We start from the raw sequence: 12,044 nt of genomic DNA, 5'->3' as shown, positions 1-12,044 counted from the left end.
CGGGAGCAGTGGGTGGCTGGAGAGGCCAGGCCAGGGGTGCGGGAGCAGTGGGTGGCTGGAGAGGCCAGGCCAGGGGTGCGGGAGCAGTGGGTGGCTGGAGAGGCCAGGCCAAGGGTGCGGGAGCAGTGGGTGGCCAGAGAGGTGAAGCCAGGAGTGTGGGAACAGTGGGTGGCAGTGGGGACAAGGCTAGTAGTGCAGGAGCAGTCAGTGACCAGAGAGTCAAGGCCAGGGGTGCGGGAGCAGCCTGTGGCAGTGGGAGAAAGGCTGGGGGTGCGGGAGAAGCGGGCGGCTGGAGAGGCCAGGCCGGGGGTGCGGGAGCAGCGGGCGTCTGGAGAGGCCAGGCCGGGGGTGCGGGAGCAGCGGGTGGCTGGAGAGGCCAGGCCGGGGGTGCGGGAGCAGCGGGCGTCTGGAGAGGCCAGGCCGGGGGTGCGGGATCAGCGGGTGGCTGGAGAGGCCAGGCCGGGGGTGCGGGAGCAGCGGGTGGCAGTGGGAGAAAGGCCGGGGGTGCGGGAGCAGCGGGTGGCTGGAGAGGCCAGGCCGGGACTGTGGGAGCAGTCAGTGACCAGAGAGTCTAGGCCGGGGGAGCGGGATCAGCGGGTAGCAGTGGGAAAGAGGCCGGGGGTGCGGGAGCAGCGGGTGGCAGTAGGAGTGAGGCCAGGGGGGCGAGAGAAGCGGGTGGCAGTGAGAGAGAGGCCGGTGGTAGGAGGGGTGAGGCCAGGGCTGCGGGTGGCCAGAGGGACGAGGCCGGGAGTACGGGCACGGGTGGCAGCGAGGGTGAAGCCAGGAGTGCGGGTTCGGGTGCCAGGGGGGGTGAGGCTGGGGTTACAGGAGGAGCATCTGGTAGAGAAGGGAAGCCTGGGAGTAGAGCGGCAACCTCAGGAGGAGAGACCAGTGAGCTCAGGGGTGCAGGAGCAGGGTGTGGCCCTGGGAGCCCCCCAGGAGCAGGGTGTGGCCCTGGGAGCCCCCCAGGAGCAGGGTGTGGCTCTGGGAGCCCCCCAGGAGTGGGGAGAGGGCCCGAGGGTGCAGCACCAGCCAGAAGGGGAAGGGGAGGGGAGCCCAGGAGTGCAGGGGGGCCAGCAGAGAGGGCAGCACCAGCAGGAGAAAGGAGGGTTTGTCAGGGGCCTGCAGGAGAAAGGGGGCCTGAGGCCAGGCCTGCAGGAGGAGGTGCTCAGGCTGGGTGTGCAGGAGGAGGCGCTCAGGCCTGGTGTGCAAGAGCAGCCTCAGGAGCCGGAGTGGCTGAGCCCAGGTGTGCAGGAAGCTGGGGGGATCCTGGGTGTGCAGCAGCTGCAGCGCAGGGAGGGGAGGTGGCGAGCAGCACAGGTGTAGGGCGTGAGAGGAGTGAGCCCAGGAGCCTAGCACGGTCTCCGGCCCAGACCCTTAGCAGTGTTCCAGCACCAGCTGGTGAACCCAGGAGGGTGGCCTCAGCGCTGGCACCACCGCTAGCTGGGGAGCGCATCACCACCTTCCACACACGAGTGTGGCAGTGCAGTGCCATCACTGGAAGTCAGCAGGAGAAGGTGGGGGTGAGCCCAGCAGCGCCATCCCTTGCCAGCGAGCCTGGAGCAGCCTGAGCAGCACCCATAGGAGGAGCCTGGAGGGGTGAATCCTGGAGCGTCACGGCCGTCTGGGTGGTCGGGAGTATAGCAGCAACACCACCCTCATTCATGCACTGAGTCTGGGCACCCATCAGCACCGCCCCATTGCTACAGTGAGCTTTGCACTGTAAAGCCGCATGCAGTGAGCCTGGTCATGTACGCCAACAACAGCTGGAGCATGCAGTGACTCTGGCAACACGTAGCAGCAGCATTTTACTAGCTTGGAGTATAGCAGAAGCAGCAATGCCTGGCAGCATGCAGTGAGCCTGGCAGCATGCAGTGAGCCTGGCAGTGTCCTGCCGCAGCACTGTGCAGTGCACCTGGCAGCATCCACACAGCAGCATCGCTACCAGCTTGGCCTTCCTGGAATATAACCGCAGCGCCTTTCCCGTGCAGTGAGCCTGGCAATTTCTACCCTCTGAGGCCTGGCAGCTTGTGAGTGCAGCAGCAGAGGAAGGAGGTGATCCTGTGGGTACAGTGGCAGTGCCATCGCCTGCCCAGCGAGAGATGGTGGGGAGCCTGGAGGGCAGGAACTGGAGGTAGAAACTGACAGGTAAGGGGAATGCTGAAACCCTGTGTCCCCACAAATCTGCAGTGCTTTCCCTTGGGTGTTCTCATCGCCTGGCCCAGGGGCGCCTTGTGGAAGGGGAGCGTGTGCTCATGGGAAGTGTCTAGGTTAGTTTTCAACTGAGGCAAATAACCACATAACGAATGGCTAGTGTGTCTGTGTGCAGCACTCGCCTGTGCTGGAGGGAGTCAGGACAGCTCATCTGTGTGTCATAGGCCCCATACTACTGAATTCTCCTTTAGTCTGGGCAACAAGGAGCAGTTCAAGTCCTGCTTCTGTGGAATTTTGATACTGTGGCGTGCAGCACAGTTACCCCCGAGGGTGTTTCCTTTCAGACAAGGTTTCCTGTAGGTTTCCCTCGTTGTCAGTTTCCCTTGTCTGAGGGGAAATGGGCAGAGCTCGATTTTTCTTCCGGTTGTTGTGAGCGGAAGGTGGTGGCCTGCAGACAGGAGCTGCCGAGGTGGAAAGGCTCAACCAGAAAGAGGCCCAGGGCTGTCACGATCTGGGCACTGGACGACACCCATATTCATGGGCAGGCAGGGTAGCCACAAGGACACACTGACGCCCATCGCAGGATGGGCCCTTGGCATAGAATACTGTGCAATTGCGAACTACTCTATCACCACATCCCTCCCTCGCATGCACATGCAAACTGCTGCATCTGTGCCATATCCATGCAGGAAACCTGCAGCCAGTGTCCTTCGTCCAGGCACCGAGCCAGCTGGCATGAAATGTGATGGGCCACTGACCAGGCCTCATTGGGAAGCTCAGTCCCCCTCCCACTCCAGTGCACCATCCCTGGGGCAGGAGAGGGTGCTGAGATTCCTGTCAGGGGCTGATCCAGAATCCTGCCTGAGGGTCTGTCTTTCCTAGCAGCCCCCGGCTAGTGGCTGTTTGACAAATCTGAAATCCTCCCAGCCCCACACTGGCAGCTAGAAGTGGGAGGAGAGTCCTCTCCATCCCACCCAGGCTGTTCTGACCCTCCTCTGGCCTCTTGCTAAGGCCCTCCCGCCCTGTGGCTACAGCAACTCCAGTGCTTGCATCTGCTGCTCAGTGCTGAGTTCCCAGCTGCCAGCAGCAGCCAGAATTGGCTGGGATTTGTGCAGTCATGGCTGTCCTGGGGGTTCTGCACAGTAGGTGCAAAACTGACTGGAGTTGGGTTAATTTCACGCTGCCTCTGCTTGGCAAAGCTCTGAGCTGCACTGGTGCTGTCTGTCTGCAGACTCAGGCAGACGATGCTGCATCAGGCTCGGATCTGGGCCATGCTGGGCTGGCGTCCTCTGCCATAGAGGCTAGAGACCCTTTCAAAAATCAAAACTTAAATTCTGCTGAAACTGGTAGCTGGGCCTTCCTGCTTCCCCAGGACAAGCCGCCAGCTGAGAGGGCAGGGGGGCTGCTGGGGGGGAAGGATGTTGTGTAGGAAGCTGCTCTGGGGCACTTGTCTATGTTGCAGCCTCAGAGAAAGGGTTAATCCCAGCCCAGACTGAATTGCCTTTGGCACCAGTGTGTGACTCCCTTGACTTCTCAGATACTTGGGGCCATGTTGTGCAGATAGATGGGTGATTCTGCCCTGGGCTACTGCAGATACGTCCCCTGTCTAGCTCCGCTGTCTCCCCGGTGCTCTCTGAGCCCGTTGGTCTCTGCGGTAGGGAGAGCCCCTGCTGCTTTCCCTGGGCACTGCTCTGTGGTGGGGCATGCCTCCTCTTCCCAGCGGCTATAGGACCTGAGGTGCCCCCAGAGGACTTTCAAATAGCCTGTCCCAAGGGCTCGAATAACAGCAGTAGCCAGCCCACCCAGCCCACCTGAGAGCTGGGGGTCTCAATGGCGTTCAGGGGCTGGCTGTGCCTCGGCAGAGGCACTCAGGCTGTGGGGTCAAGCAGCAAGGGAGCTGGGTCAGAATGGGGGGCCAGGGGCCACGTTCCGGCTCCAGAGGGTGTAGAGCAGAATTTCAAAGAGACACGATCAGCATTCCCAAAGCAGAATTTCTTTGCCTCTCTTCTCCTGTTCCTACTAATACGTCCGCTGATTGGGCCGTGCTGGTGCAGTGATGCAGGCCTGGCTTGCTGCTTCCCTTTTACCAGCCCCGTGGGGAAACACTCTTGCAAACGTTTCTCCTCTGACTGGGCTTGGCAGATCCCCTAAGTGTTGGGGGACTCGGGACTCCTGGATTCCCTCCCAAGCTCTGCCACTACCTTGGGCAAATCCTTGATCTGCTCAGAGGTTCAGCTCACTCACCTGTGAAACAGGGATGATCATTCCTGCCGCTTCGGGGTGTGCAGATGGCACACACCGTGCAAGTGTTAACGAGGTATGATGTCCTTGCCGGCACCACCTGGCTGGCGGAGTGGCTGGCACATTGCGGAAGCAGCCAGCCAGGTGGCTGATGATTGTCATGGTGGTGCTGGCTGCAGGGTTGGGCTCGGATCTGCTCCCTGAAGCTCAGGGGTGTTCAGAGCCGCACTTGTGGTGGGGCCCATCCCACCAGAGGTGGGTGCCTCTGGTCTGGGTTAATCTCCCCTGCAGGGCTCTGCTTTTCCAACTTGCTTCCAAGAGGTCACTGTTCTTATCACACCAGTGCTGGGACTGCACCTCGAGCAGCCCCGCTGTGAGCAGCCTCTCCTGGCTGGCTCAGCCCTCCCTTCACTCAGCTCCCACTGAAATCGGTGGGCGCTGCCAATTACCCCATCCTGTGTGGTGTCAGCCGGGGCAGTGCTGACCTGGACCCATCCCGGCCTTGGCCCCTCTGCTGAGGCTGCCGGTGGGGGGCTGCTGGTAGTGTGGGGGGCTGTCTGCTAGGAACAGCTGGAGACTAGCTTGCTCCACAGAGGGGGGTGGGCGGCCGGCCGGCCGGAGCTGCTAGCCTGGGCTGCATTCAGGTCAGCGCCAGGCTCTGTGACCTGGCACTGATCCCTCAAGCTGCCCAGGCCTCACTCTCCCGGGTCTCGAGAGCGCGGTGCTTCAGGCTGGGCTCTGGGTGCACGGCAAGGCAGGCAGGGGATTGTGGGTATGGCTCCAGGGATGGCGCCCTACTCGTCTCTGTGATTTCCCCTCTTGTCTGGCTCCTCAGCAGCTGGCAGCTCTGTGGCTGTGCCCGGGGTGCTGCGTGTGGGCGTCGGGCAGGGTGACTCAGTCTGCGAGCGGAAAGCCCGCGAGTGCTTCGCCCGTCCTGGGTCCCCAGGCCTGCGTGTGCACCTCAGCGTGCGGGGGCAGGACCAGGAGAGCCAGACACCCAGAACATCCCGCCAGCGGGACGGCTCTAAGCCAAAGGCCGGCTGCGCCCGTGTGGCCGCTCCCAGCCCATTGTTGTGAGCCCCCCCGGTGGAGAACGGCTCCCACAGCAGGGCTATAAATCCTCACCCGTCAACAGGCTGTGTTTGCTGCCAGGGGGTGCTGCTCTGGCTGGCCGCCAGGCTGGCTCTCACCAGGGTCCTCCTCCCACAGGAGCTCTCAGGAGCGGTGGGGACTCACTCACTGGCTCTGAGGTGCCCTCTGGCAGGCACCATCCCTCGGGCGAGACAGCAGCCCCCTCTGCTAACGGGGATCCATCCAGGATGCTCCATTCTGCATCCCTCCACGTCCCCCTCCAGCTTCACTGGCAAGAGCTATTTGCTTCCCATTATGAACTGCTGCGCAGCGTTGCTGAGCGGCCGGTAAACGGCTGCCACGTTCCACCCCAGAAGTGGCTGCATGTCTGTGGTGAGTGAAGCAATTTGTAGCGTGTACAGCATGTGAGGAGGGGGAATTTCCATGCACTGGGGTGGGAGCAGGGTCTGGCTCTGCTTTCTCTGTGGGCCCCACAGGGGCAGCAGTCCTGCAGCTGTGCTCAAGCACTGTGCCCTGCACAGCAGGTTGGCTGAGCATGCTGAGCGCCGTCCTGGCAGCCAGAAGCGCTCAAGTTCCAGTCCTGGCTCTGTCACAGACTCCCTCCATCAAGTTGCTGCCTGCTCATGCCTCAGTTTCCCCATCTGTAGCAGGGTGATCCTGGGGCTATTTACTCATGGGGTGCTGAGCGAGTTAATCCGTGGCTGTGGCAGTGCCGTTAGTGCAGGGAGCTCTGTCTAAGGCCTGCTCCTGCTCCCACTGAAGCCAGTTCTTTCCTTTGGATCAGCCTGTGAAATAGCAGCCAGCCCTGGGCAGACCCAGCCGCTGCTGCTCAGCCCCCCTCAGGGTTCCTTTGAGAGAAGGGTGCTGCTGGCTCCTGTGAGTGCTGGGGCAGAGCTCCGGCACCACGGCGCCGTCTTGGCCCCATGCCCTCCGTTCCTCTGCTGTGCGGGAAGCCTGCACTTGGGCTGAGATAAAGGAGCCTGTTTATAGCCCTCGGGCTGAGCCAGTCACCTGTCTGCTGCCCCGGGTAGCTGCTCTGTGCCGGTTGGTGTGGGGAGAAGAGTCTAGCTTACAATCCACGCTCAGAGAGGCTGATTCAGGGGCACTGAGCTTGTTTCTGCAGAGCTGTGCACCTTGTGCAGCATCCTGTGGTGGGCTGATGGGAAACAAAGGGCAGGAATAAATGGTCAGTTTTCAGAATGCAGAGAGGTAAATGTGGTGCCCCCCAGGGGTCTGTTCTGGGCCCAGTCCGATTCAACATATTCATAAATGATCTGGAAAAAGAGGTAAACAGGGAGGTGGCAAAACTTGCAGATGATACAAAATTACTCAAGATAGTTAAGTCCCAGGCAGACTGCGAAGAGCTACAAAGGGATCTCACCAAACTGGGTGACTGGGCAACAAAATGGCAGATGAAATTTAATGTTGATAAATTCAAAGTAATGTACATTGGAAAACATAATCCCAACTATACATATACAATGATGGGGTCTAAATTAGCTGTTACCGCACAAGAGCGAGATCTTGGAGTCATTGTGGGTAGTTCTCTGAAAACATCCACTCAATGTGCAGCGGCAGGCAAAAAAGCAAACAGAATGTTGGGAATCATTAAGAAAGGGATAGATAACAGGACAGAAAATATCATGTTGCCTCTCTATAAATCCATGGTACGCCCACATCTTGAATACTGTCTGCAGATGTGGTTGCCCCATCTCAAAAAAGATATATTGGAATTGGAAAAGGTTCAGAAAAGGGCAACAAAAATGATTAGGGGTATAGAACGGCTTCCGTATGAGGAGAGATTAATAAGACTGGGACTTTTCAGCTTGGAAAAGAGACAGCTAAGGGGGGATATTATTGAGGTCTATAAAATCAGGACTGGTGTAGAGAAAGTAGATAAGGAAGTGTTGTTTACTCCTTCTCATAACACAAGAACTAGGCGTCACCAAATGAAATTAATAGGCAGCAGGTTTAAAACAAAAGAAAGTATTTCTTCACACAACACACAGGCAACCTGTGGAACTCCTTGCCAGAGGATGTTGTGAAGGCCAAGACTATAACAGGGTTCAAAAAAGACCAAAATAAGTTCATGGAGGACAGGTCCATCAATGGCTATTAGCCAGGATGGGCAGGGATAGTGTCCCTAGCCTGTTTGCTAGAAGCTGGGAATGGGCAACAGGGGATGGATCACTTGCTGATTCCCTGTTCTGTTCATTCCCTCTGGGGCACCTGGCACTGGCCACTGTCAGAAGACAGGACACTGGGATAGGTGGACCTTTGGTCTGACCCAATCTGGCCGTTCCTATGTTCTTATGCTGCTCCTGCGTGTGTGTTACTGTAGGGTTGCTTGTAAGTGCTCGCTGAGCTGCTCTCGCTGCTTGCTAGCATTGCTCCCAAGGCAGCTCTGAGTGCGGGGTTACTGGGGGCTGCCCGGAAGCGCTGCAAGTTCACAGGGGAGTTATTGCCGGGCTGTTTAGCAGGCCTGAGCCGTGGGGCATGACCAGCTGCATTGATTTGATGAGTTAGTCCTTCTGGAGCTATTTAGTGTGTGCGCACCACTTTTGGGATGGCTTGCGGGGTGTGTGTGTGTGCGTGCGTGCACTACTTGTGCAATGGCATGTGGAATGCGTGTGCACATGCCACTACTTGTGCAATTGCGTGTATGTGTGCATTGCTTGTGCAATGGTGTGCGTGTGTGTGTGTAGGCATGCGCGTGCTGCTGACACACCCCTGGCTGGTCACATTCAAGGTTCCAGCAAGGTTATTTTCAAAAGCTGTTTCCTGTTGTGATTGCACTATTGAAAATCATTCACCGGCTGGACCAGGGTGTTAAAGGGAAACAGCCTCTGTTTTGCTTTGCGAGGGGTTTGTTTTTCCTAGACCGGGGTAGGCAACCTATGGCATGGGTGCCAAAGGCAGCCCATGAGCTGATTTTTAGTGGCACTCACACTGCCCGAGTCCTGGCCACCGGTCCGGGGGGCTCTGCATTTTAATTTAATTTTAAATGAAACTTCTAAACATTTTGAAACCTTATTTACTTTACATACAACAATAGTTTAGTTATATGTTATAGACTTCTAGAAAGAGACCTTCTAAAAAGGTTACAATGTATGACTGGCACGCGAAACCTTAACTTAGAGTGACTAAATGAAGACTCGGCACAGCACTGCTGAAAGGTGCCGACCCCTGTCCTAGAGAGTAACATGCCTTGTAGCTTTTGTCACACACAAGGGGCTCCTTGCATCACTCCTTCCCCCAGCTCCATATGTGCCACCTCCCATCCCCCTCTATTTCAGGGACTCCCGCAGGCCCTGCTCTCATCTTTCATGCCAGGGGCTGTGCCCCCTAGTCTCCCCTCCATTCCCGCTCCCCTTCCCAGGGTCCCCTGATCTGCCCCTGGGGTCATGGGCTCTACGTTGCCTTCATTCCCTCCTCTGTTACGTGTCAGGGGCTCTGTCTCCATCATGTCCCCTATTCACCCCCTTGCCCCGTTAGTTCTTTCCTTCCTTTCTGGAAGTGAAGTCACTCAGGACGTCAACAGTTTAACTCGGAGGGAAGATCAGCGGAGCTGAGTTTGGGGAGTGTTAGTGGCTGGCTGCCTTCCCACAGAACTGGTGCTTTGATCTGTAGGTCGTTACAGAGGGGCTTGCAGCTGATGGGCATGTTAACCAGGTGACCGGGGCGCTGTGCATCCCCCCTTCCCCTTCCAATGCCCCCCCTTCCCGTCAAATTGGGAGAGTTCTGCCCCTTGATGCCTGGAACGTGCCTGGGCGCTTTGGAATCGGTCGGTTGCTGGGAGAACCTCTGGTCTGAGCCACGCAGCTTGGCAGACGATAGGACCATAAAGGTCCCATCCGCTGGCCCGAGTCTGACTCCTTTATACAAGGAAGGATGGAAGTGACTGTTTCTGGGATTTGGCTTGTTTCAGTGGAGTCGTGTAGCCATTGCAATGTGAAGCCGCAAAGCTGAAGGCAGGGTGAGAGGCCAAGGGACCCCTGGGGGAAATGACTGTCGGTGGGATTCAGGGCAGTTGGAGCCTGTGGCTGGATAACCGTATCGCTGATGTAGGGTACTTCAGCAAGCTAAGGTATGGGTGAGCAAGCCCTATGCTTCAGGGCCAGTGGGTGCAGGGGTCAGGAATCCTGCCCCCTTGTGCAGCCTTGCACAATTGTCCTGCTTCACCATGAGCCTGCACCCAGCGTGTGTTGCTGGCAGAAGGTCAGGTGAGCCAGTGCTCTGACTGGTCTGGCAAACCCTGCGTGCCTAGGGCAGTCTGACTGCTGGAGGAGAGTCTTCCTCCCGCCCCGCTCCATTCCCGTCTGAGCCCTGCCGTCTCTTCCTGGAGCTGGCCCTCAAAGATGTCGTGTCGCGTGGTGCGCTGGCAGGTGCTGAGTGCCCTCACTCCTCAGGGAAGCTGCTGGGAGTTGAAGGCACCCAGCACCTTGCAGGATCATAGGACGGAAGAACGGCCGTACTGGGTCAGAGCAGCGGTCCTTGCAGCCCAGCATCCTGTCTCTGACAGTGGCTGGGGCTCCATGCTTCAGGGGGGATGAACAGAACAGGGCAAATGAGTGATCCAGTCCCAGCTTCTGGCCGACCGAGGCTTAGGAGCATGGGGTTGTGTCCCGGACCATGCATGGACCTCTGTGTGCAGCCGGCAGGCTGTGGAGGTTACTCTCCTGAGGCAAGCCTGGGGGAGTTTGTAGCCCCCTGTGGGCTCTGGGCTTGTCTCTCCCCCTCGTGGCCTTTTGCACCACTGCCCTTCACACGCGATCTCCGCAGAAAGCTCCTTTGTGGCTCTGTCTCCCGGGGCCGGAGCACAGACAAAGGGGCCCTTCTCCCCCTGGCAGCGAGTGGGAAGCGAAGCAGGCGCGGTCTGGCTCCTGCTCCCCTGGAATGGCCCTGGCAGAAGGGTGGGCAAGGGAGTGAGAAGGCGGCTTGGGGCTGGTGGTCCAGATGTTGGCATTCTAGGCCATTCCACATGCTCCATCGGCTGTGTCTGCTGGTCTCTGTTCATTCCCTGGCCTTCCGGCTCTGGACTCCCGGTCCCCTGTGGTGCCCGTTTGATCCCCTCCCTGGGGGTCCTGCTGCACCAAAGTGTCCTTCGCCCTCTAGCGCTGCTGATGGCAGCTGCCTGGCCAGGGGGTGTCGTGTCTCCGCTCCCCAAAGCTTCCACTGTTGGGCTGCAGAGGAGGAAGCGTTTCCCACTGGTGGCCCCAGCGGATCTAGCTGGCAAAGCCCCCTGCACTGCCCAGCTTGTCGGGCTGCTGGGAGCGTCCCCCACAGCTGGGCGCTTCCCCTTGGCAGCTGGCAGCCGTTTGTGGGTGCAGCGCGCTGTGGTCACTAGTGTGTGACCAGCTGGGCTGAGAGCCACCAAGCACCGGCCATGCTGGTGTGGCCGGGCCAGCAGGCTGCAGCAGCTTTGGGGCACACCTGACCCAGGCTGGATTTGAACTGGCAGCTGGGAGATGAGAGGGCTAACGCCAAGCCATGCCGGCGAGCCCACCGGTGCCCCTCGTGCCATGCAAGCTGCTGGGGGAGGGAGTGGGTGGGAGGCCAGACTTGGGGGGTGGGTGGGGGGGGGTGTGGGTGAGTGTGACACGCCCTGCCCCTCGGTGCTGGAGAGGCCGGTCAGTGCCCAGGCAGCAGGCGCTCTGGGGCGGTGCCCGAGCCTGGCAGCGTCGCCCAGTGTGGGCTGCGGGCTCCAGTCAGGTGGGGAACACGGGTGGCTGGAGCAGTGGTGGGGCTCGGGCAGTACCATGGGGTGGGGGTGGGGGGAGGCAGTAGACAGGGCCTAGCAGGGTTTTCCCTCTCCAGCGCCTCCGGGGATGGTGCGAGAGCAGACGCCGGGGGCTGTGACCATCCCTTAGAACCCCCCTGCGCTCCCATTTCCATGTGTGGCACATCCCTGCCCCTCCCCGCACGGGGCCGCCGGGCGCGCGCCCCCTCCGGTGCGAGGCGACTGAGCGCCGTGCAGCTGCGGCATGGGCAGGAAGCCGGGGCATGAGCTGTTGGTGCTGCAGGGCGCTGGGCAGGGCGGCTGGCGCAGGAGCAGGTTTGAACTTCCCTGGGTGGGCGGAGAGGGGAGCTGGGGGGGTTCGGTTGGTGGAGTCGGTGTCAGTAACTTGGAGACTGGCTCCCCCCATCACTAGTGGCTCGCCCAGCCCGGCCTTGGGCTGCAGGGTGCTGCGTGGGCAGGGTTGCTCCCCAGTGCTGCAGGGGCCTGGGGGTGTACCAGCTTCCAGTCCCCTCCCTTGGGCACAGCCCTGTGGGTGCCCTCAGGAGCCTCTGCACTGCCTGGCTTGTAGGGGGGGTGGGGGGAAGCTGCTCCAAAGGCCCTCTCCATGTCGTCGTTCCCCCACCTCACCCCCCCGGCCCCCACAGCTGAGATGCCACAACCCCATTCCTGGCTCGTCCCAGGGTCATTCGGCTGGCTGCTGCCATGATAGCGCAAGCCATGGCTGTAGGGGTCTCCTGACTTCCTGCTGAATTGGGCTGGGGCTCCAGGTCTGGTCTGGCCCCCCGGCCAGGCGGGAGAGCCGGCCCCAGGGCTCTGC

At 59.8% G+C, this 12,044-nt stretch overlaps 1 protein-coding gene across 2 annotated transcripts in view; it reads left to right on the top strand.

Annotated features, from left to right (window-relative positions):
• Window positions 1-498: 498 nt before the first annotated feature.
• The window catches only part of TNK2 (tyrosine kinase non receptor 2), a 75,007-nt gene continuing 63,461 nt past the window's right edge, over window positions 499-12,044 (top strand). For both annotated transcript variants that reach the window (XM_045029696.1, XM_045029695.1), the window contains exon 1: window positions 499-2,148. The gene's annotated coding sequence lies outside the window, so the exon portion shown is untranslated. The remainder of the gene's footprint in view (window positions 2,149-12,044) is intronic.

The sequence above is a fragment of the Mauremys mutica genome, chromosome 9 (genome assembly GCF_020497125.1).
Source record: "Mauremys mutica isolate MM-2020 ecotype Southern chromosome 9, ASM2049712v1, whole genome shotgun sequence".
In the NCBI taxonomy this organism is placed as follows: Eukaryota; Metazoa; Chordata; order Testudines; family Geoemydidae; genus Mauremys; species Mauremys mutica.
This window is presented reverse-complemented; position numbering and strand designations above follow the sequence as displayed.